This window comes from Varanus komodoensis, unplaced genomic scaffold, assembly GCF_004798865.1.
Source record: "Varanus komodoensis strain SLA01 unplaced genomic scaffold, ASM479886v1 scaffold6_4, whole genome shotgun sequence".
Lineage (NCBI taxonomy): Eukaryota > Metazoa > Chordata > Lepidosauria > Squamata > Varanidae > Varanus > Varanus komodoensis.
In genome coordinates this window covers 16,397,819-16,422,442 of record NW_025336347.1, presented here as the reverse complement: position 1 = coordinate 16,422,442, position 24,624 = coordinate 16,397,819, and the positions used below count along the sequence as shown (strand labels likewise).

Here is a 24,624-nt window from a genome sequence, read left to right as displayed (position 1 = left end):
AATAGAGCAATCTGTATTCAAATCAAAAGATCGCACTTTGTGCCGCACAGATTTTCATCTATAAAGCACAGTAATAAGAGATGCAAATAATGGGGGAGGGATCTATACAACTGCAATAATGCAAAGGAAAAGCACCGGCTCCTGACCGTGGGGTGTCTGAAATAGGACTTTTCGGGGAGTTAGGGAACGCAGCCACTTACTCTGGATCTATGATCCTAAAATCTGTAAGAACCTTGAGATAATCTAATCTTGCTTTTCCACCTTCACTGGGAGAGATATCATTAGATTCTCATATGAACGCGAACTTATCTAATTTCACAGTTTCAAACAAATGTGTGAGACAACCCACAGCTATACTTTGAAATTCACACATCTCTGATTTTCTAAACAGAGTTTTCCATACATGTACAAAGTGTGTATATTAAAGGAACGTGCACACAAGCGTGCGCGCGCACATGCGCGCACACACACCGGGGGTGCTGAAAAATGTATACATATTTAAAGACTTGTTATCTATGTATTACTTTTTGAAGTTGAACTGAATTACAGTAGCAATGTGTAGTATAATGTTCGCCCAAAAGATGGCAGCACTTCGGGAAGAAATTGGAATGGCATGTGCAGCAATACAAGTGGACACTTTGGTCAATGTTTCTCAAGCAGTAATTCACCGTAATCAAAAGTGTCTGGATGCTTATGGTAACCACTTGAGCACCTCTTGTAATTGCGGAAGTCAAACATGACTTGTATGCTTATTTTGTTATCAGTATAGACTATCACAATTTTAATACAGCTTTTTTCCTTTTTTAAAATGTGTATACATGTTTGGCACCCTTTGTATATATGTATATATAAGTGGGCAGATTATCCCCAAAACTGCCTATTAGGAAAATTGCTTTGCAAAAAAAAAATGCATTTATTGGGTAAAGCAATGCCTATGGTAAGAGAAATGTGCACAAAACATGCACATGTTTTCATGAGAACTTAGAAATACCCCAGAATGCCAGAAGAAACACAAGGAAAATGGAGGAAAAAAAGGAAACCAGATTTGCCGCTGCCACCAAAGTCACCCCTACTGTCCAAAGTACAATGGCAAGGAGGTCTCTTTTGGCACAATGGTGACCCAGCTGGTCTCTGTGTGTGTGTTTGCCTTGTCTGAACCTCTGGCCTGGCACACTCCCTGGAAGTGAAAGAAACTGCTCTTAGCGGTGTGTCCATGAGACATGATATCAGTTACACACTTTAGTTCTGGAATTCACCTTGATGATTTTTCCCCTGCGGAGGCTAGCTGAATGTCACTGTGTAGCCCTGTCTGGACTAAAGAGCATCCAGCAAGATCAGACACACAGCACAAAATTGGCTTCCCCAGAACATAACAGAGGGATGAGCTGCTGCTTCTTTTAACCAGGTATTTGAAAACAAATAAGAAACAGCTCCTCTAACACAGAGACCCTGCTATGTAAAAGTAGGTCAAATGATGCCATTCCTATATAGAGCCCGTTTGACGAGTGACCCCTTCCAAGCATAGAAATGCAAAGCTCTTGAAAAATAGGCCAAGGAGTTACACAGGTGACGTGTAAGCAACAGGGACGGAGCTGACTCCCGGAGAAGTATGTTGGTACGTAACATTGGAGTTGAGATACGCAGTCTTGGGGATCCCCCTGGCTGATTTTTATTTATTTATCCTGGTTATACAAGAAAGTTGGTCCATGTGCTATTTGGCTGTAAACCTTGCTGGTAAGAAACAGAGGTAGGATTTTTCAGAGGCGATAAAATAGACCCCATCAGAGTGTAGCACATAAAGAGTTATGAGCAAAGGCAATTAACATCCTGCCAATTATTATGAACAATGTGTAATTAAACTGGCTGCTGGAATGTTCTTTCACATATTCCATTTACTTCGACCGAAACTGAGGAGGAGAGGATTCATAAATACAAAAATGTAACTTCTTCATAAATAAGCAGAATATCAAAGCTGGCCAAGCCAAATAGATGAATCCCACCCCAACAAGGGACCTGCCCAGCTACATTGTACATACGATGCTTACACAGTTGTTTCATGCTAGGCGTGTGCAGCAAGTTTGCGTCATTCCCCGGATGCAGCACTGTTGACAGGTAGATTCCTAGTGCCCGGCACAAACGTCCTGCTTTCATGGTGGCAAAGCCAGCCCATGTAGGCCCCACCAGTTCATTCTTGCGGGAATAGTATGGCTTTTGTTTACTGCTGTGTGTGCCAGGGAACTGGCAGGGAGAAGAAGCTCTGCCATTGGGGTTGGAGCGCCATTCCTGGCAAGAACTCACAGAGAGCCTCAAGGAACACCTACAACCCCAGTCGTTTTGTTGATTTCCCCCCTGAAACAAACAGGAGGGTGTTTGGCTCTTCACAAGCTTTCCTTCCTTCTTTCTTATTTTCTTTCCTCTTTCCTATTGTTACAAGTTTAAGCCCCCGAGTTTAAGTATATTGTGTAATATACATGCGGCACGAGGAAAGAAAAGGGGACATGAATGAATCATAGGTCTGCTTTTTAAATACCTGAGCTAATCAAGAGCTTCTAATCTGAAGTCAAAATGCTAGTAAAGTTGGTGCCTGTCAAACTGCTCTGGGTGTTGGGTGTTCCAAAGATGAGCTGCCACCACTGCGAAGGAAGTCTCGTTGTTCTTAGGTTAAGAAAATCCCCTAGTCAAAGAACTAGAAGAAGACATTTGCTGAACATCTTAAGACATCAGTAAGGTAGTAAAGAGAAAGGTACTTCCTTGGGTAGTTTGGTCATAAGCTATTTTCAGTCACAAAGGTGAGTACCAACACCTTGAATTAGGCTTGGAATTGAATCGATACTTCCACCTGCTTTGGCCCTCCTATTTGCTAGGCCCAGCCATTATTTCCTGGTACCCATGCCAGGAATAAATCAGAGTCCTTATCTTTGCCCTTGTGATGTCTAATTAAAACCACGTTAGTGTGAGTTGCCAGGTGTAATCTCCCTAACCCACATCTTCAGAACTGAAAACTGACATTAGCTAGTGGATGCATCATGTTTCTCAGCAATATACCAGCATGTAAGTGACACATGGGTTCACATGCTGGTGCTGGACACCAAGTGGCATCCTCCCTCTCAGTTGGCTGGCCTGCTGCATCTTGCATGCCTCCATGTGGGAGAGTCCATCATCTCCCAGGGTACCTGGTTCCGTTTTCTTACTGCTCAATCAGTCAGGAAGTTCCTCCTGGTGTTCAGCCAGAATCTGGCTTCCTGTAACTTGAGCCCATTCTTAAACCTAAAGGTACCCACCTCCCCCTGAATTCTGCTAGCCCTCCAAACCATGCATGAGAGCACCTAAGGAGGAGTGCAGGCAAATTTCTGCCAGTGAGTTGTACAATTAATGATAAGGGAGGTCGCCTAGGAAGTGATGTTCTTGTAATAACCACTTGTAAAATCCAACTGTGATTCCAGTGGTGCTGGGGCCATTTAAGAAGGAGAGGAGCAGGGATACTGGCGCTCGCCGAGAGCTTCTGACTCTGCTTTGAAGCTCAGTTCACCAAACTCCCAATGTCAATTCTCATCTGCTTTCTTTGACTGGGGAAAGTGTGTATTTCAAACAAGAAATATGTGCATTTCCATGTGCACTTTTCAAAAGTGTGCACTTTCCCTCCATTGATCAAAGCATTTCATATGTGGGATGCATATTTTAAATTCTGAAGGGTTTAAAAAAAAAGAATCACAATTCCAGAATGTGCAAGCTATTTCTGAAAATTGTACTTGCGTTTGCAGTCATGAAGAGAGAAAGTTCTGATGACTTGAGAACTGAAATGTAATTCTCAGACATCTCTATGGCCAATCACACTGGGGTAGGACACGGGGAAATGTGATTTTTGCTCCTTGTCAACAGATCTGCAGAGATACCACGTCCTTTTCGCACCATCCAAGCTCTTCAAAAAGCCAAGTGAGAGCAGCTGAAGGAACTGAACTACAGCCAGGGTCTGTCACTCTCAGCTAAAGAGATGCTTCTTGGGTAGATTAAAAGCAACAAGTCCAATTTTTAATTAAATGAAGGAAAGGGAAAGGGGGAAAACACCTCCACTATCCAATTTAAAGCAAATTCTGGTTAAGCATAGCTTAACATGAAAGCAGAGGAAGGCTGGGGAAAGAAACAGCCATCATACTTCCAGCAGAGGAATCATTAAAAAATGACACTGTGGTTTGTGGCTTGTCAGAATCGTGGGGGGAGACTGCTGTTGAGTACCGTTTGCCTCTTCTCCAATCATGTTACTTGAGAAATGAGAGTTCGGTAAGGGGAAACCAGGTCCCCTTTTAAAGTGACCTGGTTCTGCAGCAATTTCCCTTTGTGCTACCATGACAAGTGGAAGCTTCCACTGCAGAATTCTATGTGAATCCTATTATCTCAAGAAGAAAGGAAAAGCGTATCTTTTGCCTGTATCATTTTTGGTAGTGCTATTACTGCTTCTCCAGCTATTTTGCTCTTAATGGATAAATGGGGTGGGGTGGGGAGGGGAGAGTCAGAGGATTTATACTTTTCAGTGCAGCTGTACACAGATACAGCTTTGCACGTTGCATGACTCCAGCTCAGCGCCTTTAAGTCAACCACAAATGCTGGTCATTAGACCCCCAAATATTATGTAGAAAATACTTAAAAGCTTCCACCATAAACTGGTCTCTTTCAATACCCCATACATTTTCTAACAGAAGGGGGACCAGGCTTGTGGTATCTTTCCTTACTGAAAGCCTGAAGTGTACCAACCACATCTAAAATAGAGACCAGGACAGAAACACATACATGATGCACTGAGAAACAGCCCACATGTTCCATCCAGGCCTTTGTGATTAGTACCAGAACCCAGCATATAAGGCTTTTCACATAAAAATCCACTCCTGCACCTGGTTTTTCAAGAATGACGCTGGGGCAGGAGGATATTTCAACAGCTGCTATTTTTGGATAACAGGAAGTCCAGACCCCTTGCTGATCTACTGCAAATCACCCAGACCTATATCCCAACCTATCAACTCCTAACCACTGTTCTGGTGTTTTGATCCTTCTCCTACACTTCCGTGTCCTTGCATGTGCTCTGTGTGCATGTGTGTATGCTAGGAGTCTGCATGTCCCCCTGTGAAAGTGGACTGAGGAGACAGTCCTTTCTGAGGAAGTGTGCATAGGTGTGTCTGTGTGTTAATGTGTTGAGTTTTATAAAGAGAGTACTGGAGTGAATTGGGCCCCAGTTACAATGAATGGAAAGGGAGAAAGAAACATTGCAGTATGAAAGTGTCAGGGATCTGTTTGTTTGTTTGTCTGTTTGTTTGTTTGTTTGAAAACTTTTTGCTATCAAACATTGAAAGCATGGACTGGATGCACACACTTTTCCCAAGAAATAATCAAATACATAATAACTAAAATCACAACAAAGCAAGTATAAAAGAAAGAGCAGAGCCAGTGTCGATGGAAGAACCAGGATTAATTTTTCAAAATCCAAGCATGCACCTAAAACGTGTTCATGTATTTTGCAGAGTGTTTTAAACTGGTGGCTACCCTAAAAAGCCATTCCACAGTCAGTAGCTTTCCAGATGTTCCAGACAACAACTCTTGCTATTCCTGCCAACTGGCTGTGCCAACTGGGGCTGATGGGAGCTGGAATCCAAAACATATGGAGGGCCTCAGATTGAAAAAAGCATTGCCGTTAACAAATTGCAATATAGTTTTTCTTGCAAATGCAGGTGGGGGCACATTTTCTATCAGTGCAGCTGACAGAAAATATTAACATGGCTCGTGAGCTTTGGAATGGTCAAGGGAAAATGTAGTAAAAATCAATAGATGTTGTTTTAAATACTGTTGACTGCGATATACTATTGATGCAGATGACTCCTAAGTATTAATGTTCGTTTACAGTGTATAGAATGAAATTTAAATGCATGGAAAGCCCAGAATATTTTTAAGACGCTTCTGAATGTCAGGGAATGGGTTTTGTGTTACCATGTAAATGGCTCAGATAACCCAAGGCCATGTAATGAGGTATTACAGCAAAAAAAAAACTATTGCACACCTTGCAATATCTCCATCCTGGCACATTATTTTTCAGTTAGAAAAATTACACACTGATCCACTTTGGATGGTTATCAAAAGCTAGCAGAAACATTCCATGAAGCAATATGAAAATATTATAATTTCTTTTTCCAAGGGAAAGAGAAGAACGGAGAAAGAACCACAAAGCCCAAACCCCTCTGAGCCAATTTTTTGTCATTTATTTTCAAATAAACATGCAACGAAGCCTGCTACAGGAGTTAACAAATATCATCCTATTAACGCCAGACTAACAGTTTTTATTTCCAGTGTTTACTCTCATTTTGCTTCTTCCACATAAAGCAAGCATTACATTAGAAGCAAATATCATATAGAAGCAATGAGCTTTCCAAAAGACAATATTTAAGCTACAGCAGAATGCTGTAAACAAGGATTATTTGGGGGAAAGGTTCAGAAAAGAATAGCTCCACTAACTTAGGCAGTATTACTACCAGACTGCTAGTATTTAACATTCATTTAGTGTGAAGTCATGGTATGAGGGCATATTATACAGCCACCTTACTGAAAACTAAGAAGCACCAAATCTGGCAAGGGTCTGGTTAGACACCCATAGAAACCGCCTGAAATTCCCTAATGGAAGAAAGGGAGGATAGAGAGGTACTAAACAGTGTTGATTAATTAGTATAAAGACAGTGCTGAGTCCTGTAGGAAACATCTAGCTTGCACTACATAAAGAAGAGAGTGATTTTTGAGCCAAAGTCTCCACTGTTGTCACGACCACATAAACCCACCTACCCTTTTGAGGAGGAGGAGAAAGGGCTGACATAGCTGACCACTGGATGGAGTCTACCAGAAGAATGATAAGGAGGCTGTTATGGTTTAACAGGGATGAGGGTCAATTGTCCAGTGTCTAAAAGCGAGGATACTTTCTTGCGGCCATAGCAAGGCCTCATGGCCTTCCCCTTGTCTACTCAGAACTAAGCCCCATTGATTTCAATGGCAATCACTCCCAGCTAAATATGCATATGACAGCATCCTATAACTACCAACAAGAGATGAAAGTGAAACCAGGCAAAAGCCATGCCAGGCTTTCATTACACTCCCCCCAACCTAGTACTGCACCCATTCTGGGGACTTCATTTTGTTTCAGATGGTTGCAAACAGTGCTTTTTCCTTTTGGGAGGACAGGAATCACAGCAAGGTAGTTTTACGTGGTTCTTAGCAATGTGTAGTTACCCAGTCCAGTTATGCGAGTCGGAGATCTGTCTTTGTTGATCTTGAGTGAGTGAACTGTTTTGCTTCTACACGCTGTTGCCTGTGCTGGACAGATCAATTTGTGACTGCAACTTTGCAAAGTCTTATGAGTAATTTGCAACGTGGGCCCAACATCCTTCATTGGAGGCTTGCTTGCAGTTTGTTGCTCTCAACAGCACAACAGATTGCACATATCAGGTTAAGTTTACGTATGATTGCAGGTGCTTTGGAAAGCACCTCATGCAATACTTCTGCATTAGGTTGTGGCAGTTGTAAGGAAGATATAACTGCTCCATAAAGGGAGTAATTACATTTTAAGTTTCATGGAGCAAGTTTATAGTCTTGATGTATTGTTATCTCTATGCTATATCCTGTTCACACACACATGCACGCACACACGCACGCACAAAGTTCAAAACTTGTTTTTCTTGGACAATGATGGTTTGCTAAATGGGTCAAAACTTGTTTTTGCCAAAAAGGGAGGTTTATATGTTGAGGATGAGGCTTGGGCCCCACTGATATCCTGCCTCCCAAAGATCCCCCCAAATCTGGAATTGTCCCTGTGTCCCAGATGCTATTTCATCCAACATTCAGCACCAAATCTGCCTGGCACTGCTTTTCATTACCGCACGCTACTCCTTGTTTCAGCTGGTTCCATCAGAACTTCCCTCTGTCTGGCATCACTTCAGTCTTTAATCAAGAGAGATGATAATTCAATTCCACCAGATACAAGTTAATCTGATACAGTTTGCCATGCTGACACAATGCGAATTCCCCCCATTGTCAAGCTCCCCACACTCCTAATTAAGTGGTATGAAGTCTGAACCACTCTTCCCTGGGTCTGGTCACCATTTTTTTAAATCAATGAAGCAAGACTCTCTTCCTATATATAAAATCTTTTAATAATGCACACTGTCGCACCGGAATCAGCATATCATAAACTTCTTGTTTACTGCCACCTTGCAAGAGAAACAATGGATTAAATGACAGATGCTACAAAGCTGAAAAACTGATGATGGCACCACAACTTCTAATGAAAGCCTGTCCTCTGAGAACAAAAACCAGTGTAGAAGCCTGTAATTAGAGTCTGGATGAGAGGACTCCCCCTGTATTAGCTCATTGTTATCATTATCAGTAGTCCCCGGGGATTCTGTATCCGTGTAACACAGAATAACACTTGCTGAATTTGATCTGATCTTCAAATTAATTGGCCTCCAGCCTGCAGGGAGTACACAATTGTATACTGGGATTGGTCCTTGAAGCTGGTGAATAACCTGCTACTCTGTCGTTGTAATCGACCTGCTCATATATATTTTAACCATCTCTATCTGTGCAGATAAGTCAATAAAAGTGACTGCAGGGCAGCACTGAATGTGCAGCTGTCAGGAGCACACAGTGTGCATGATTACTGACAGAACTGCAGCCCCGATGACAGCCGCTTCATAAATCATGTGTTCCCACACTCCTGCCATCTAGTGCTCGACAAGCAACCCTGCGTGGGAATTTCCTGTATCCCTAGTTAATATTTTAACAAAAAGCTGCATGTGGAATGCACGTGGGGTGCCTGCAAAACAGAGCCATGGGTCTCTGGATACTGATGGACTCCAGCTGCCATCAGCCCAGACAGGTAGCTGGTGGTCAGGGATGGCAGGGGCTGCAGTCAGATGACATCAGAAGGGTGTCCTTTCAGCCTCCATGCAGGTTGCCCTACATGTAACTCCCCACACCTACAGAATTGCAGACAATCAAGGCAGTTAGGCAGAAATGCTGCATGATGGGAGGAATAGGAAGCCATCCAGGAGCTGAGGCATATGCCTCTAAATACCAGATGCTGGGTGCAACCATAACCTCCAAGGCCTGTTTGTGACCTTTGCTAGGGCATCTGTCCAGCTGAAACAGAGTGTTGGATTAAGTGGACTTTCGTCCCATCCACAAAGGTGTTTTGATTTGCTTAACAAAGACCTATGTACGTAAATCCCTTTCCGAGTGGCCAAGGACAATGCGGCAGGTCCATCCTTGGAACCTCCCATGAAGACACCAAAAGAACATTTGCAGTCTGAAAACTGCAAACTAGAACTCCCTTTCCTAGAATCTAGTAAGAGTTGAGAAAATGATGCTCCATTGAAGGAGACAAAAGTATAATTGTTCTTCAAGGCTACTGCATTTCCAGCAAGTCAGATTTCTTCCCATCCAAGCTAGTCCAAGCACTGTGATCCCAAACCCAGCACCATGTTAACCTCTTCTGACAGCCATGCCCAAAGCACTGGACACCCCCCAAAGGAGGAGAAATGAAATTGTAACCCATTAGCATCAACACCCTACAGACAGAGCAGGGAGAGCAAATAAAGATGACCAGGGAAGTCCAGCCCAGAGATTCTATTCTGACTTCCAGGCAGGTGGCTGTGCAGCAAATTCCAAAAGCTTGGAGAACTCAGCAAGCATGATTCCAGCAGCCTGGGCTCTGCTTCACGGACTCCAGTCTGCTTTGCAGTGGCCCAGAGTTCCTGGCCAGTGTGCTTGCAAAGAATCAAGTATATGTGCACTCAAAGGGTGGCTGCTCCTAGTGCAAGGAAGGCTGGTTGGGAAGCAGGGAGTACTCAGACATGAAGGGCTGTCCAAGAAAGCAGCCTCTGCATGCGAGGAGTGGACACTCAAATGACAGCTGCTCCTGGCACCCAAGAAGCCTATCATGAGGGGCTTGCCAGAAGGCAGCCCCCAACTGCTGCACAGGCAGGGCCCCTCTGCACCAGCCGCAGCCACCTTTGGGATGGCCCAAAAGAAGGTGGCTGGCTTTGCAGCCGTGGCTCTGTGCGTGTTGCGGACTTCCACTCCACTCCGCTTGCTTTGGAAGACCAGGCTGACCCCCCGAGGAAGTCTGCAGGCCAGGCTGAGAGGGAGTGCATCCCAACGTGTCCAGGTGAGGCTTGCCTTTCAAGAGTCGATTTCATTTTCTTTGAACAAAGAAAAAGGGGACAAATAAAAAATTACTCTCTATTAATGAAAGACGGACTGCCCCAACTCTAGATGTTCTGGTATGTCCTGTGTATAGAAACTTCTGAGCAAAAAGGTCTGAAGAGAAAACTCAGGGTATTGCAGCAACTGACACTTCTTTTGGAGAAAAAGCAATATGCCACCAGGGGAAAAACCCCAGTGAAGTGTGAGGTTTATTCATCCCCATCAAATTTCCACATTAAGTATTTTATTGGAGTATGGCTGAATAGCTAAGTTTCTCCCTCTCTCTCTTTCTTTTTCACTTGACAACCAAATTACACTACTCCACAGATGATAAAAACTCCAGGAAGATATTCAACCTATCAGGAATAATTGGCATTTTTCCATCTGAAAATAAACCTGAATGCCAAAATGAACACATTCTGCATAAAAAGATTTTTTTAAAGCAATTTGTGAATTTGGAGAAGCTAAATAACTACACTTTTGGGCTCTCTTTCATTTTAGCTTCAGGGCACCCTTGGAGATAGTAAAAGTATATTGCACTTTAAAAAAAATATGCAGGGAAGGAGCCCTAACATTTTCAGTGTGAGCACATTTACTTTGCTGTGTTTAAGAGGAAAGAGGGAAAGTATGTGAAAGAGAGAAGTAATCTGTGACACAGTGAGTAAGAGGCTGATTCTCTCAGAGTTGCAAGCATTTCCACTCTTAGTCTTGTCTTTAAAAGCCAGTTTGAAGTCCCCCACAGTCACAAAATTGCTGAGGAATTATCCAGAATTACAGGCCTCAGTCTGTTAAAAAGTACAGTTGGTGATCTGCAGTGACCCTTCTGATGACGCGGGACAAATAGATGAAAAATTCTGACAGTTGTTCAATTTTGGAGCTCGAGAACAGAAAATGGGGCGAGAGCAGCCTTGGGTGAGAAAACGACCTTACCAAACAGGGCTTATCTTACATGATTTGAATTGTTTGGATCTTCTTTTTAATGCCTTATTCCTAGGCTCAATAGACTGCATATGGCAATGCAATTTTGTTTAAAGTCGTTAACTTTTGCTTTAAAAAATGGCTCTCTTCTGCTAAAAATTCTTACAGAATCCATCAGCCTGGGATATATATATTGTCAGGTTCGTATCTGCCAACAGACTGAGCAAACAGCTCCTTTGCCCCTTCTTCCCAGCCCAGTTCATCCCTCCATGTTTCAGTAATGAGGCTAAAAAGGAATTGGGCCTAGTGCCTTCCCTAATCGGCAGTAATGATGCCCAGCACAGTACGAGGTATCAGCCTATTTGCACTACAGCTATGAAAGAGATTCAAATTCAGAGTCGTATTGAGTGCATGGCAATATTGGGTCTAACAGAATTAAGTGAAATTTTCCTCTCTCTCTCTCTCTCCCTCCCTCCCTCCCTCCCTCCCTCCCTCTCTCCCTCTCTCTCTCTCTCTCTCTCTCTCTCTCTCTCTCTCTCTCTCTCTCTCTCACACACACACACACACACACACACACACACACACACACACAGCTTCTGACAAATGCAACTATTCATTACTTTGAAGAACAGTCAGATTTTCTGCAGGGCAAAAATAAAGTACCTCTAACGAACAAGGCTTTTTTAAAACATTTTTCATTTTCTGAACTGTAGATTTGGTTTTTAACGTCTCTGTACTCTCCAGCTGCTTCATGATACTGTTAATTAAGGGAGGGGGAGGAAACAGAGTTTACATAATGGGGTCACCACTTCTAAGGACTTCTGAGAGATCAAAAGGACCAAAAGAGCAAAATCTTCCCTTAGGAATACTTCTGACCCATATTCAGGTCAGAGTATGAGCAATCGGCAGCTGCGTGAAATGTATTTTCGTCAAAGAGACTTGCAATCCCTCCTCTCCCCCACTCCTCCTGAATTAAATTGCAATTTACAAAGTGGCCTTTGAAAGAACAGACGTTTGAATGTGGCAAGCCAAGAGAGAGCCAGAGAAGAAAGGTCTCCTAAAAAGGCAGCCAGCAGGGGAATGGGATGGCACTGGGGCAACAAGTATCCTTAGAGTGCCGTCCTTTGAGATAGCGGCACAGAGGATGGCAGGCTTCCATCTTGAAGCCCTCCATGCATCCCAAGCCCTTCCGGCAAGCGTCTGGCAGACCAGGAGGACTGCCCTTGAGACCCCCGAACCAGCTGCTGCATTGCCGCAGGCCTCTGGGTCTGCCTATCCCACTTGCTTTGCCAGGAGCAGGGTGGTGGCTGAGTGGCCTTCGGATCCACGGCCTCTTCTCTCCCTTCTTCACCCTGTAATCAGCTTGCCCCATCCTTCAGGCATTTGGGCAAGGTGGTTTTCATTGAGGACTAGGAGGGATGGATCCTTCCTTGGATGTTCCCTTCAGAACTTACAGCTCTATCTACAGTCTCAGTGGTGGTGGTGGGGGGGGGGATTCAGCATCCTACGCCCCCTTTGAGACTAAAGGATCCAGAACTGTTGTCTTCCTGTCAAAGTAATGCAGAGCACCTCCAGTGCAGTCTGTACAGCACAGTTCTGTATTCTTCATTTACATATTTTTTAGCTCTTCTTCATACCATGCTCTCCACACCCTCCACAATGAACTCAGTACAGTGGCTATTTTAGCTGCAGGACAGTTGGATTAGGCTGGAAGGCTGCAGAAACTTCATTGGCAGCGCCAGTGTGGGAGACGAATCCATGTTTCGCTGTAAGTCCCCCCATAAATGAGAGCCAGTCTGGACGGGGCTTCAACCTTTACAATGGAAGAAAAAAGCCGCATGTCTCCTGATGCAGCAGTATCAGTCTGGCCTGGTGTCACACTTTTGAGCAGACACTTCTCAGTTGCAAGAACTGTTCAAGGTCAAACCCGACATCATAGAATCATAGTACAGTTGGAAGGGGCCATGAAGGCCATCGGGTCCAACCCTCTGCTGCTGCAGGACACCAAGTCAGACGACCCGACTGTTCAGTTTCTGTTTGAATATCTCACCACCTTTCTAGGCAGCTGGTTCCACTGTCATATTGCTCTGACAGTGAGGAAGCTTTTCCTGATGTCCAGCCTGAATCTGGCAACTTGAATTGATTATTCTGTGTCCTGCACTTGGGCATCAGCAAGCAGAGATCTTGACCTTCTTCTTTGTGACAGCCTTTGAGGTACTTATAAAGGGATATCACATTCCCCCCTCAGTCTGATCTTCCCAATAGACTGAATGAGAGCAAGCAGCCTCATCCAGATATGAGGTGTTCCGAGTCACTTGAAAAGCAGATCAGGAATATGGGACCCAGCATGGCTTGCTTGCTACAAAGGTTCCACCAGCTACCAGCCAATTTCTGGATGCAGTTCAAAGTGTTGCCTAATACAGCCCTATACAACCTTGGACCAGGCTATCTGAAAGACAGTATCCTCGCATAGGTTTGAAGATCCCTAAGAGAGGTCCTTCTCTCTGCCCTTCCACTATCGGAGGCACACTTGACAGGAAGACGGGAGATGGCTTTTTGGAGGTAGCTCTCATACTAGGCTTGGCAGTACCGGTGCTACTTCAGTTTGCCAGATTCTCTGAACTGCACTTCAAAGCTCAGTTTTCCTCACTCCCATTCTTGTTTGTGACCAGCTGTTCTTCTCAATCAAGCAGGAAAACAGAAAATTTCAGTCAACCATTGCAAAAGTGCACACTTTTTCCCAATGACTACATGAAAATGTATACTTTTGAAAAATGCACATAGTAAAATGCTTTAAAAAACCCAAACCCTTTTTGAAGACAGTCACAAGTTCAAGAATGTGTGGGTTTTCTTCCCAAAATGCACTCTTGATTGTATTTGGGATTACAGATGGCAAATTCGGATGATCTACAAATTGAAACAAAATCCTTGTATATACCTACTTTAGTCTCTGAAGCCTATGCCCAGGTTTAAGCCAGCTTGCTTGCTAAGGAAGGTTTTCATCTTGGTGCTGCTACCTTTCTGATTCTGATTTAATGGATATGTTCTATTGGTGTGTTTTGTAACAGTGTTGTAATTGATCTGTTTTATATTTTAATTATATCTTGTGTTTTATCTGTGTCTTGTTGTATCTTGTTAGCCACCTCACCTATATGTTTAGTAGAAACAAGGGAGGACAGATATACATACAGATATTTAAGCGCAGTTCAGTTTAACTCTGGCTTAAAGATAAAGATGCATAAGAGCAGAGACCAGGGGAGGAACCTTGAAAACAACTACCATCAATTAGCACTTGGAAATCAGACTGAGCACTTATGCCAGTGTTATGAACTATGTGTGTGTGTGTGTGGCATTTCCTCATGCTTCACTGGGTGTGAGTGGCTGTCTTAAGGAAAATAAGCAGGATGGACTTTCTGGCCAGGACAATAGTTCTTTGCCAACAAAGAGAGAACGACAAATAGAGAAAAGAAAAAAGAGGGGAAAGGAAAAGAGAGAGAGAAGAAAAGGGGGGAAAGGAAGAAAGAGAAAGATACAAACAAATCACTGCCCTGTCAAAAAAGGGGGCGCGGGTGGGAAGCCCCTTCCAATCAGCTCCAGTCTCAGGACAAAGCGCATGCATTACATGGAGGACTATGGAGGGGAGGCGGCCCCTTTACAAAGGGGCTGTAAATCTTACCATGTTCGCCACATTTCACAAGCCAAGATCACTTGCACTTTTGCCGTCTCGTGACAGTTGCCTACTGACAATTGTCAACAGAAGGCAGGATGGGAAAAGGCCTCTGGGCCACTGCCCAGGATTGGTACCTGCTGCCCTTCAAGAGAAGGCACCTCCCTCTACGCTGCCCAGCAGCTCCTGCCCTTTGCAACTGCGGTCCTGAGAGCTGCACCGGTGTGGCTAACAAACGGGTGCGAAAGGCCATATGGATATTGTGTGCACAACAATGGGGATTTAAAGAATGTTTTCCACACACTGGTGGCTCTTGCAAGGAGGATTGTTCACATTGTGGCTTATTTCACAGAGAAAATCTGCAAACCATCTTGGAGAGAGAGAGAAAGAGAGAGACTTTGAGGATCAGGAAGATCAACTTTCAGAAAATATACCAGCTATGCTTGTTCATGGTTACCAGGGAAACAAAAATCTCCAAGTCCTTAGGAAGTGGTCTCAGGTCAAAGGCTGTAATTAGGGTGCTGCATAGTGTGAAACGACACTCTAAGTCTGCCTGTCACATTTGGACACGTATAATAGAGAAACTAACAAACAGATAGCATAGTCCTTTGACTTTCCAAACCAGTGCATCACATCACCATTTCCAACTGAATAAACCAGAGGTAACCATACAATGCCACTGGAGTTTTTCTGGCAGGACTTTCATTAGAGCAGAAAGGTGGCATTCCCCTTCCTATGCACAGATGGGTCATTTTGGCCAAACCTCTTTTTCTTCTCACAGATCTAATAAATTAGCACTGGCTTGATCTTCCTTCCAATTCTGAGCTCCCTTGTGTACTTCATTATGAGAGTCAATTTAGCCTTAATTGTTTCTGGTTTCACTGAGCCATTATTTTTTTAAAAAATACTTGCTTTAATATGATTATTTTTAATAGACTGCACAACTTCATCTTGTATTTTTCACGCTTCAATCTTGAGTTCTGTTACCGAACTGCAAGCATGACTAGCTCTGGCTGCGTATGGGATGCCCAAAGTTCAAAGCCTCCTTTTTCAGCTCTGTTCAGCCATTCCAAAGAGGGTCCAACTCAGTGCCTGAGGCAAAGGGGCCCTCCAGCCCTGCTTCTCTCCTCTCCTTCGGTGCATCATCATCCTCTACATGCAGAGGGCAACCTGCCTGAAGGTGAGACCCTCCTGCACCCAGGAAGGCTCTCTGTACAAGCCAGAGTGCTGCACAGTCCATGCTCCAGAATACCTGAAGAGCCTCCACAGAAGGGGGGGGGGTCCATCCTTGTTGGGCCATGTGGCTTCATGAGTGGTGGCTGATGCACAAGATGCAAGAGAGAGGCGGGGCTGCGAAGGCCCCTCTCCTCATGGGTTGACCTTGCCTCTTTTGAGAAGGCCTGAACGGCACTTACCGTAATTGCTGGAAGAGCCATGCAAAGCAATGTTTCCCCACCAGGCTGACATCCCATGTAGGGGGACAAGTAAAATACAGGGGACAGCCCAGCATGCCACCCTAAGCTCTGGGGAGGCGAGAAGCGCATGAAACATCACATCTGTTCTGTGGTGTGGATATGCAAATGCGAGAAAGAATGGCCTGTGGCCACTACACTCTGCCCATTTTTGCATCGGGAGCCCTGGAAGGAACAGCATTTTGGCAGATGAAATGTTGCTGACATTATTCTTAGAAATGCCATAGTTTCCTAGGAGTTCTGCTTTTCTAGATGGCGATATAGATCCAGACTTGAATACCATCGACCAGTGCACGATTCTCGCCCCCGCCACACATGCGCACACACCATTATTCATGCTCTATAAAATCACAGAAAGAGGCATAGTTCAGCCACACGAGAGACCCAACTTTTAAAATATCACCATGTTTCAAAAGTCAGTCAGTAACTGAAAGCTTAGTGTCTTTACTGAGGAAGGTCATCAGCCCTGAAGATATGGAAAGCTATCACCTGTCTGTTCCGCTGAAATTTCAGAATGCCAAAAGGATGCTAGAATGTTGCTAGTGCAGCAGTGGATCCTAAGAGCACAAGAGAGCCCTGCAGCATCCGACCAAGAGTCCACCTAGCCCAGCTTTCGGTCTGCGTACTGTGGACATCCTGCTGCCCACAGAATCCCAAAAGCAAGGCATGAGTACAACAGCTTAAGTCATCCAGCATCTGCTGTACATAGTCAAGGTGACATATAGACATTAGGACTATTAGCCATTGCAAATAGTATCCAGTTTCCTTCTAAAGCCATTCAGATTGGAGGCCAGCACCACATCTCCCGGAAGCAAGTGCCATAGTTCGATTATGCCCTGCATGCAGAAGTCCTTCCTTTCAGCTGCCCTGATCTCCCGTCAATCAGCTCACGGGATGACCCCAGGCTCTAGTAGTATGGGAGGAGGAACAATATCTGCTCCACTTTCCCACCACCCCAAGCATCATTCTGTACACCTCTAGCATGTCTCCCCTCATTCACCCTCTTTCCAGGTTAACAGTCTCCGGTGTTGTGACCTTCCTCATGAGCTGCTTCAGCGCCTCGATCATTTCACTTGCCCCTTCCTGTACTTTGTCCAACTCTATAATGTCCTTTTCTGGTGCAGTGACCAGCACTGCAAACAGTATTCTAAGTGCAATCGCAGTAGAGATTTATATAAGGGCAGTATGACATTGACAGCTTTGTTTTCTACTCTTTTCCTCATTGTGCCTGGCATGGAATTACCTTTTGTCACAGCTGCTGCTCACGGGGTTGACATTTACAACCCCAAGTTCTCTTTCTTGGTCAGTCATCACGAGTTCAGATCCTACAGCTTACACTTGAAATTTGGATTCTGTGTCCTAGTGCATTTTCCTTTGCACTTGCTTGCACTGAACTACCTTTGCCGTTTTGATGCTCCCACTTCCAGTTTGGAGAGACTCTTTCAGAGCTCTTCCCTTTTGGTTTTAAATATCTTAATTTTGTCTTCCTGCCATGAGCAAACCTGCTCCCTCCTATTTCTAGTTTGTTGAAAAGCACTGGCCCTAATACAGATCCCTCTGGGATCCCATTGCTTGCATCCTTCCATTGGGAGAATTAACCATTTGTTCCTGTTGATGATTTTGGTTCTTCAGTTGATACCAATTATTCTACGACTGCTAAGTCTTCTCAAGAGTTGTCTAATAAAAAGCTTATCTGTGAGGTACATGTACACATATAACACATCTGATACAATATTTTGAGAAGATACAAAGGACACAGTGATTAGGCCCAACCATTGCCCCTCGCATATGTTTATCTTTTCAGATGCCAGACAGGAGACTCATAGAAGTTTATGAACTTCAGGTAGTCTCCTGATAACGGACTACCACTGATATAATAATGCCACTCTCTAAGCAAATGTCTCTCTTTCCAGGAAGGTCATTGTACAATGAAATGTGCCGCTATACAGGAGAGTTCTCTGTATTGTTTTTAACTAAATGCATTTTTTTCCAGAGTTAAAAGTGTGTATGACTAAAACCTGGCTGTGAACTGAGATAAGTAAATACAGCCGGGAGAGTTTGAATATAATGAAGAGGGGCAAAACAAACTGGAAATGGTGAGGACAGCCAGACCTGGAGAACAATGGAATATGGACAGATGGGCGTCGGATATTCCAAATGCCTTGAACCACATCTGGGCCCTTAAGCATCTATTTAAGGACTATCAGGAATGCCCCGGTCACGAATGAATGTCTTGCATATCTTCTCATTTGTCTCTTACCTTCAGTCCTATTATGAGCCAGTTCCAGTTTTGTTCTATGGGATTTAGCACCATAAAACTGTTCTATGGGATTTAGCACCATTAGTACTATAATTTATTTATGTTATACTTTTATGTATATGTATTTTTTTGTGTAAGCCGTCCTGAGGCTCTCGCAAAGGACGGCATACAAATATCTTAAATAAATATATAAATCTGTGCATAGCATTGCAGCATGACTGTCCTCGCACGTGGACAGAACCAGAGAACTAGAAGTCTCCTTTTTCTAAGCTTGTAAGCCTACAAATATCAATTCAAAAGTAGGGAAAGGGAAGAATTTCATTCAATTCACATGCTAATACAAAGTTGACAGAGCTGCACTCCCCAAATCAATATGAAGAGGAATGCAGTTTTCTTTTGGCATTTGCACTTCTCTCCATGTTGCAGTGCAGTTCTCTGTACAAAAAAGACACAGGCACATATCGAAATAGTAATTTATATGGGGAACATGCTTGCAAAAACTGAGTTTCTATTAGGCCAAAGTAGGGGAAAATGCATGAATTGCGATAAATATGTACAAAATGTGTGTATTTGGAGAAAGTTATATAAATTGCCATACTAATGTTCCTGTATGCATTTAAAATGACAGTAATTTTAAAAATCATAAACCAGTGCAGAAATGGGGCAAGCAAAATTGATGTCTAGAAAAAATAAGAAATGGAGAGAAACCAGAATTCCCAGAGTTGCCTGCTCCTACTCAGAAAGAAATCTCGCTATGTGACGTCTGCTTACATCCAGGTACGTACACACAGAATGTAGGCATAGTGCTTGAGTGCATTTATGCTTCAAGGCAAAAAGGTTTCCACTTATGCTGAAACATTGTTTAAGTGACCTGTTTAATTGCAGACCAATTAACAGGCTTTAATTGTTATACCAGCCATGTAGTAGGCATGCTCATTCAGGAAATAAATTAATTTTAAAATAGGAAACTAATTCAGCTGGAAGAGTTGTGCCTTAACATGATTTCTGGCCATTAGGGTTGGCTGTTGATGATACTCTATGACATTTCTGACTATTAAGTAAGATAAAAATGAAAAGCAGGTGAGCAAAGGAGGAAGTTCTCTCAAGTTCAATAAGAGTTTTCAGAAGAGAAGAGTTGGTCTTTGAGTGAAAAAAAAGTCTACTTCTATTCACTCACATCCTTCATTTCTAAATTATAATGCTTTTGTCTGAAGTTGCCTTCCTAACATTTCCTGCTGATACATAAAAACAAAGATAGACACACCTTCTCATAGGCTCAGTGGAAATTAAACATGCATTAGCCTCAGAAAACACAGATGTGGGATAGAATTGTTTTGTTTTGTTGCATTATTTAAAATAAATAACTAAATAGCTGTTTATACAAGATGGAAATTTAGCATGAAACAGAATCCTGAAGCTTCCCAAAGGTCCACAGCACCTGTGGGTAAGAATGAAGCAACTTTTATCACAGTAAAAACAAACAAGCAAACCCAAAAACAAAAATGGGAAAAAACAGCTTCCTGAGGAAAGAGAAAGATTGTATCTTCAATCACAAACAGTTATTGTAAAAATCTTTATTAACCTAAGTGCATATAAAATTGTGAATTCTTAATACAAAGCAGTATTTGACTTTTAAATTTCATTTTAAGCTTACCCCCATTCACTTGGAATGTGATTACAGAGTAAATTAAAAAGTAATCACATGTGAATTACATTTCCTCATGAACGTAATGACTTCAGGAGACTGATTAATGTTAAGCAGTGTCTGTCCTACCTCATGCATACCTTCCCAGGTGAGATCAGTGAGATGGCAGGCGTGCATTGATTTAATTTCCCTTCACCAGCAAGAAGCTGAGCAAATACAGAGTAGAGAGGAGGATATTGTTCCTTCCCCTCCATTGATGGCACCAAGAGTTCCCAGTTTGGGGGAACAGTCACTTCAGAGAGACCTATTCATCATACAGAAATAAACCTGCAATAGAAACATGTGACCAGCAGGTAAGATAGGATGTGTTTGTCAATAGGCATGGGGAAGTGTCCTCAAATGGGTGTAGTAAGAACTAAGCCCCATTGAATTCAATGGGATGTACTTGGGATGAAGTGTGCTTGTGGCAATACCTTCACTTGAAAATGAAGGAAGTTTCAGCTTCACCACCACAGTTGTGATGCTTATAGTTAAGGTCAGTCATTAAAAAGAAAGGCAGGGAGGAGTCCCATCATTTTAAATGGTGTTCAGGTGTCTTGTTCGAACTTTTATAAAACTGGAACAGTTGTAGAAACTTCATGAAATGTACAAGTACTTGGAATAAGTGTGGTCTACACATGCCTTCAAACTTGCAGGAAGAATGGTAGTTGAGAACGAAAAAACTTTTTAAAGAGAAGAAGGGAATAAAAGCTCCTTTCCCTCTCAAATTTTACTTTGGGGAAAAAAAGTCTACTATTCTATTTGAGACCGTCATGTGTGGAAAACAAACCCTGAACACTGCTTCTGTAAAACATTGGTAGCTTCCTGTTTTTCTTTACTATTGCTGGTAAAATGCCTTTAAATTAATATTTAAAATTCTAATTTAAAGCAAACCTTTTAACAGTTAAGGAGAGACTATGACACTTCCATAATGGCTCACAGCTGCAGCTTTCCATGTGGAGAGTGAGTCTCTCTCTCACCCACCCACCCCTCTTTCTCAGTTGACTAGAACATGGGGCAGGGTGGCAAAATTGCTGCATTATCTAGGGAAAGCAGGGAAGCTTCCTAAGCCTACCTGGCTGGCTGAGGAAGAAGCCCTTGCCTCTGCCTAGGAGGGAGGTGAGCAGCCCTGTCCTTGCCTGGCTACCTCCCCACCACCACCTCCTGCATGGATCATGGTGGGCTTGAAGCGGTGACCAGACCAGGCTGTCTGGGAAGGCAGAAGGCCTCCCGGCTGCAAGGCCTTGCAGCCCACTGCTCCAGTGCCAGCATGAACTGCTCAGGTTGCCTGGGGAGCAGATGGGCCCCTGGGCAAAGAAAGGCTTCCTCCCTTCCCTGGCCATCTCCATCAGGGCTGCCGGCAGCAGTGCTGAGGTGCCCAGCTCATATGTCGCCTATGTCAACCCAGGGCTAGGGGCCTCTCCATCTGGATTCTGGAAGGTGATGGGCGATGTCAATCAAGGCATTGTTGTTGCTATTATTATTATTGCATTTACATTCCACATTTTTTTCTCCCGTGGAATTCCTGTTGGCTTTTGCTCTTCCCAACAACAACCCTGTGAGGTAGATTGGGCTGGGAGTGAGCTACTGGCCCAAACTCACCCAGTTGGCTCCATGGCCAAGCAGGGACTAGAACCCGGATCTCCCAGGTCTCCAGTTGGATGCTCTAACCATCACACCACACTGGCATCAGCTTTAACATCCAATACTCTGTTTGTTTTTAGCTGCAGCAAAAGATAATTTTACCTCTGGGCTTTTACACCAGAAAGTTCTTAAAATCATTGAACATAGATTAATATGTATATTGTTTAATGGGTAAAGTGTCCACTTGGAACACTGTCTAGTTATTATTTGGCTATTTAGACTGAGCTGCCCTGAAAGGCTGAAAGATGATCAAATTTACATTTAACTGAATAAAGAATATTAGGGGCAAATGTAAGGCTCTTACTAAACCTCACATGATTAAACCAAGTGAATGGCCTGGCGTAGGCATCATAGGCTTACCTCACCCAAGGCTTCGGCATTGCCCTTTTCCTCCAAGTCGCCATGCGCAATGGGGCCCCGAGGGCACCATCAGCATGTCCCTTTTCCTGAGGAGCTTCTCCACTGCCCTATGTAGCAATGGGGAGAGTTTAGATTCAGCCATTTCCTCCCATCCCCTTCAAAGCAGGGTTTCTTCAAGGTCCCTCGTTGGCTGGGCCCACATTCTCAGACTTGCCACCAAAGCCTGTCATGACTTGACGACAAAGCACCTAGAAAGCAGTGTTGCCCTGTGGCATCCCAGCCCTCCCTCAGGAGGCCACTTCCAGGTGATTGCCTTGAGCTGCCATTGCCTCTTCAGTTTTCACTGGGTCCCTTCAGCTTCACTAGCCGAAACTAGCCGGTCCCTTCATGAGCTGCATGCACACATTATCCCACAGAAACATCACAGTGTGTGCAGTTTTACTCTATGCGACGCAGAATTTTCCAAATCACACACTGTTCATTGCCCCTTCTCTCACGGTCATTCTGTTCTGAGCAATCCGATTTGGCAGAGCTACCCGTAGCATGTAACAGCATTCTTTCAATGCACATTGGGTCGTATCCACTGTTAGTCCTACTTAGAACAGATCTATTGAAATGAATTGGCCTTAAGCTGAACAGATTCTGGTATGACCCATTGGATACAATCCATTGTTGTTTAGAGAGTAACCAAACCAAGTGGCAAGTTTGTCTTCTGAGAAGATAATTGTTTAGATTTATGCAGTATGTGTTTCAGGGAGCGGAGGACCTGCTTGAGGAAGAGGGAGGGTAGAGGCACGAACGGAAGCGAACAGAATCACACAGACAGAGCGTTCTTAAACTTCGAACCCTTGTGAGTGGGAGTGAGCTCCAGAACGGTTTGTTGCTGGTGTCTTGTGTGCTGCACTGAGACAACTGTCAAGACCACTCTCTGCTCAGGTAACACCACTGTAGCTCTAAGGCCAGGCCAGGCCTCACTCTCCCATTAGGTAGACTGAGCTGATTTGGAGGATCACAAAAGCACAGAATGTTATTTCCCTAGTGGCTGTTGTATTTTTACTGCAGGGAGAAGTACGTATATTGGGGCTTGCCTGCCTTAGGAGCCAAAAACCACCTTGGTCGGATTTGGGCACAAAGCCCCTTAACTCGGTGGACTAAATATCCTTTGTCATTCCACCTTAGACCACAAAATGTGTTGTGCCAGCTGCCAAGGAGATGGCTCCAGAACTTTTCACTTGGAACACAAAGGGCATTCCAATCTACATAAGAGGTTTGCATTTCAGAACGACCCTTTTTACACTCCTCATATATACGCGTTGCCTTTTGATTACAGGCTCTTTTAAAGAACTCCAGAGAGTATCTATAAAAGGCAGTGAAGAAAAAAATGCTGCCCTGGCTAGCTAGCATTCTCTCTCTCTCTTAAATAATACAGCCAGAAATTAATTGGCACTAATTCACTCGTTCACAGTTGTACCCGAGATGTTGCTCATAAACAGCAGCCACGGTTCCCTGACTGCAGATATGTAATTAATTCAAGAAAAGGCTGCTATAAAATAACAATCCAATACAGCCTCAGCAGGTGTCAGCGTAGTCAGGAGAACATAGCGCAGTAGGAATGTGGTGAATTTTGAAAATACCCTGGCTTTGCAAATACTGCTGTTGGAAAGAGAGGAGTGGGGAGACGACAAAAAGGAAAAATGAAATTCTCTAGGGGGTCATTAAGCAGCCACACAGGCTGGTGTGGTTGCCTTGATTTCGGTGGAGCTGCATAAACCTCCGTGCTTGAGCGGAGTCACCTCCTTTCACCTGTTTGCACAAGTTGTGGGCTTGTCAGGGGCATGCTTACCAAACAGCTTGCTACAAATGAGCTACACATTGAATTGGTATTAGGTTTCCTGGAGGCATTTATGGGTGACTTGTTCTGTGCTGCAATGGAGGTTACAGGCCCCGTGGAAAAAGAGACTGGTTCATCCCTCATGTTTTTGCAGCTACCAGAGGTCATTTCTATACTCGCTCCACACACATCGAGACACAGTTGTGCTCCTCTGGTGGCAGCGACACACTCAGGGGCTGTGATGCACACACAAAGCTTGTTGCAAGCAGGGGCTGTATCGTTGAAGAAGGCTTTGAACACTCAAGCACAACATCCTGCTGCACAAACAACACCCTTCATGACACTGATGGGAATGGAACTGCCGGGCTCTGTGCGCCCCAGAACTCTTGCAGAGCATTTCAGCATTGTGTGAAACGCCAGGGCAAGTTTTCTGCTTCAGCTTGGCATGGAGCCGTCATTCCCCTGCAGATGTTTCCCAGTAAACTTAGAAGAATACACAGGTGGGCCTTCACCCATTCATCCCTGATCAAAGAAGCATGTTGCAAATTCATAAACCAA

The 24,624-nt window shown here is 43.9% G+C and overlaps 1 protein-coding gene across 2 annotated transcripts in view; it reads right to left on the bottom strand.

Annotated features, from left to right (window-relative positions):
- Positions 1-24,624, bottom strand: part of FHIT (fragile histidine triad diadenosine triphosphatase) — a 797,037-nt gene that overhangs the window by 409,958 nt on the left and 362,455 nt on the right. The window lies entirely within an intron of this gene.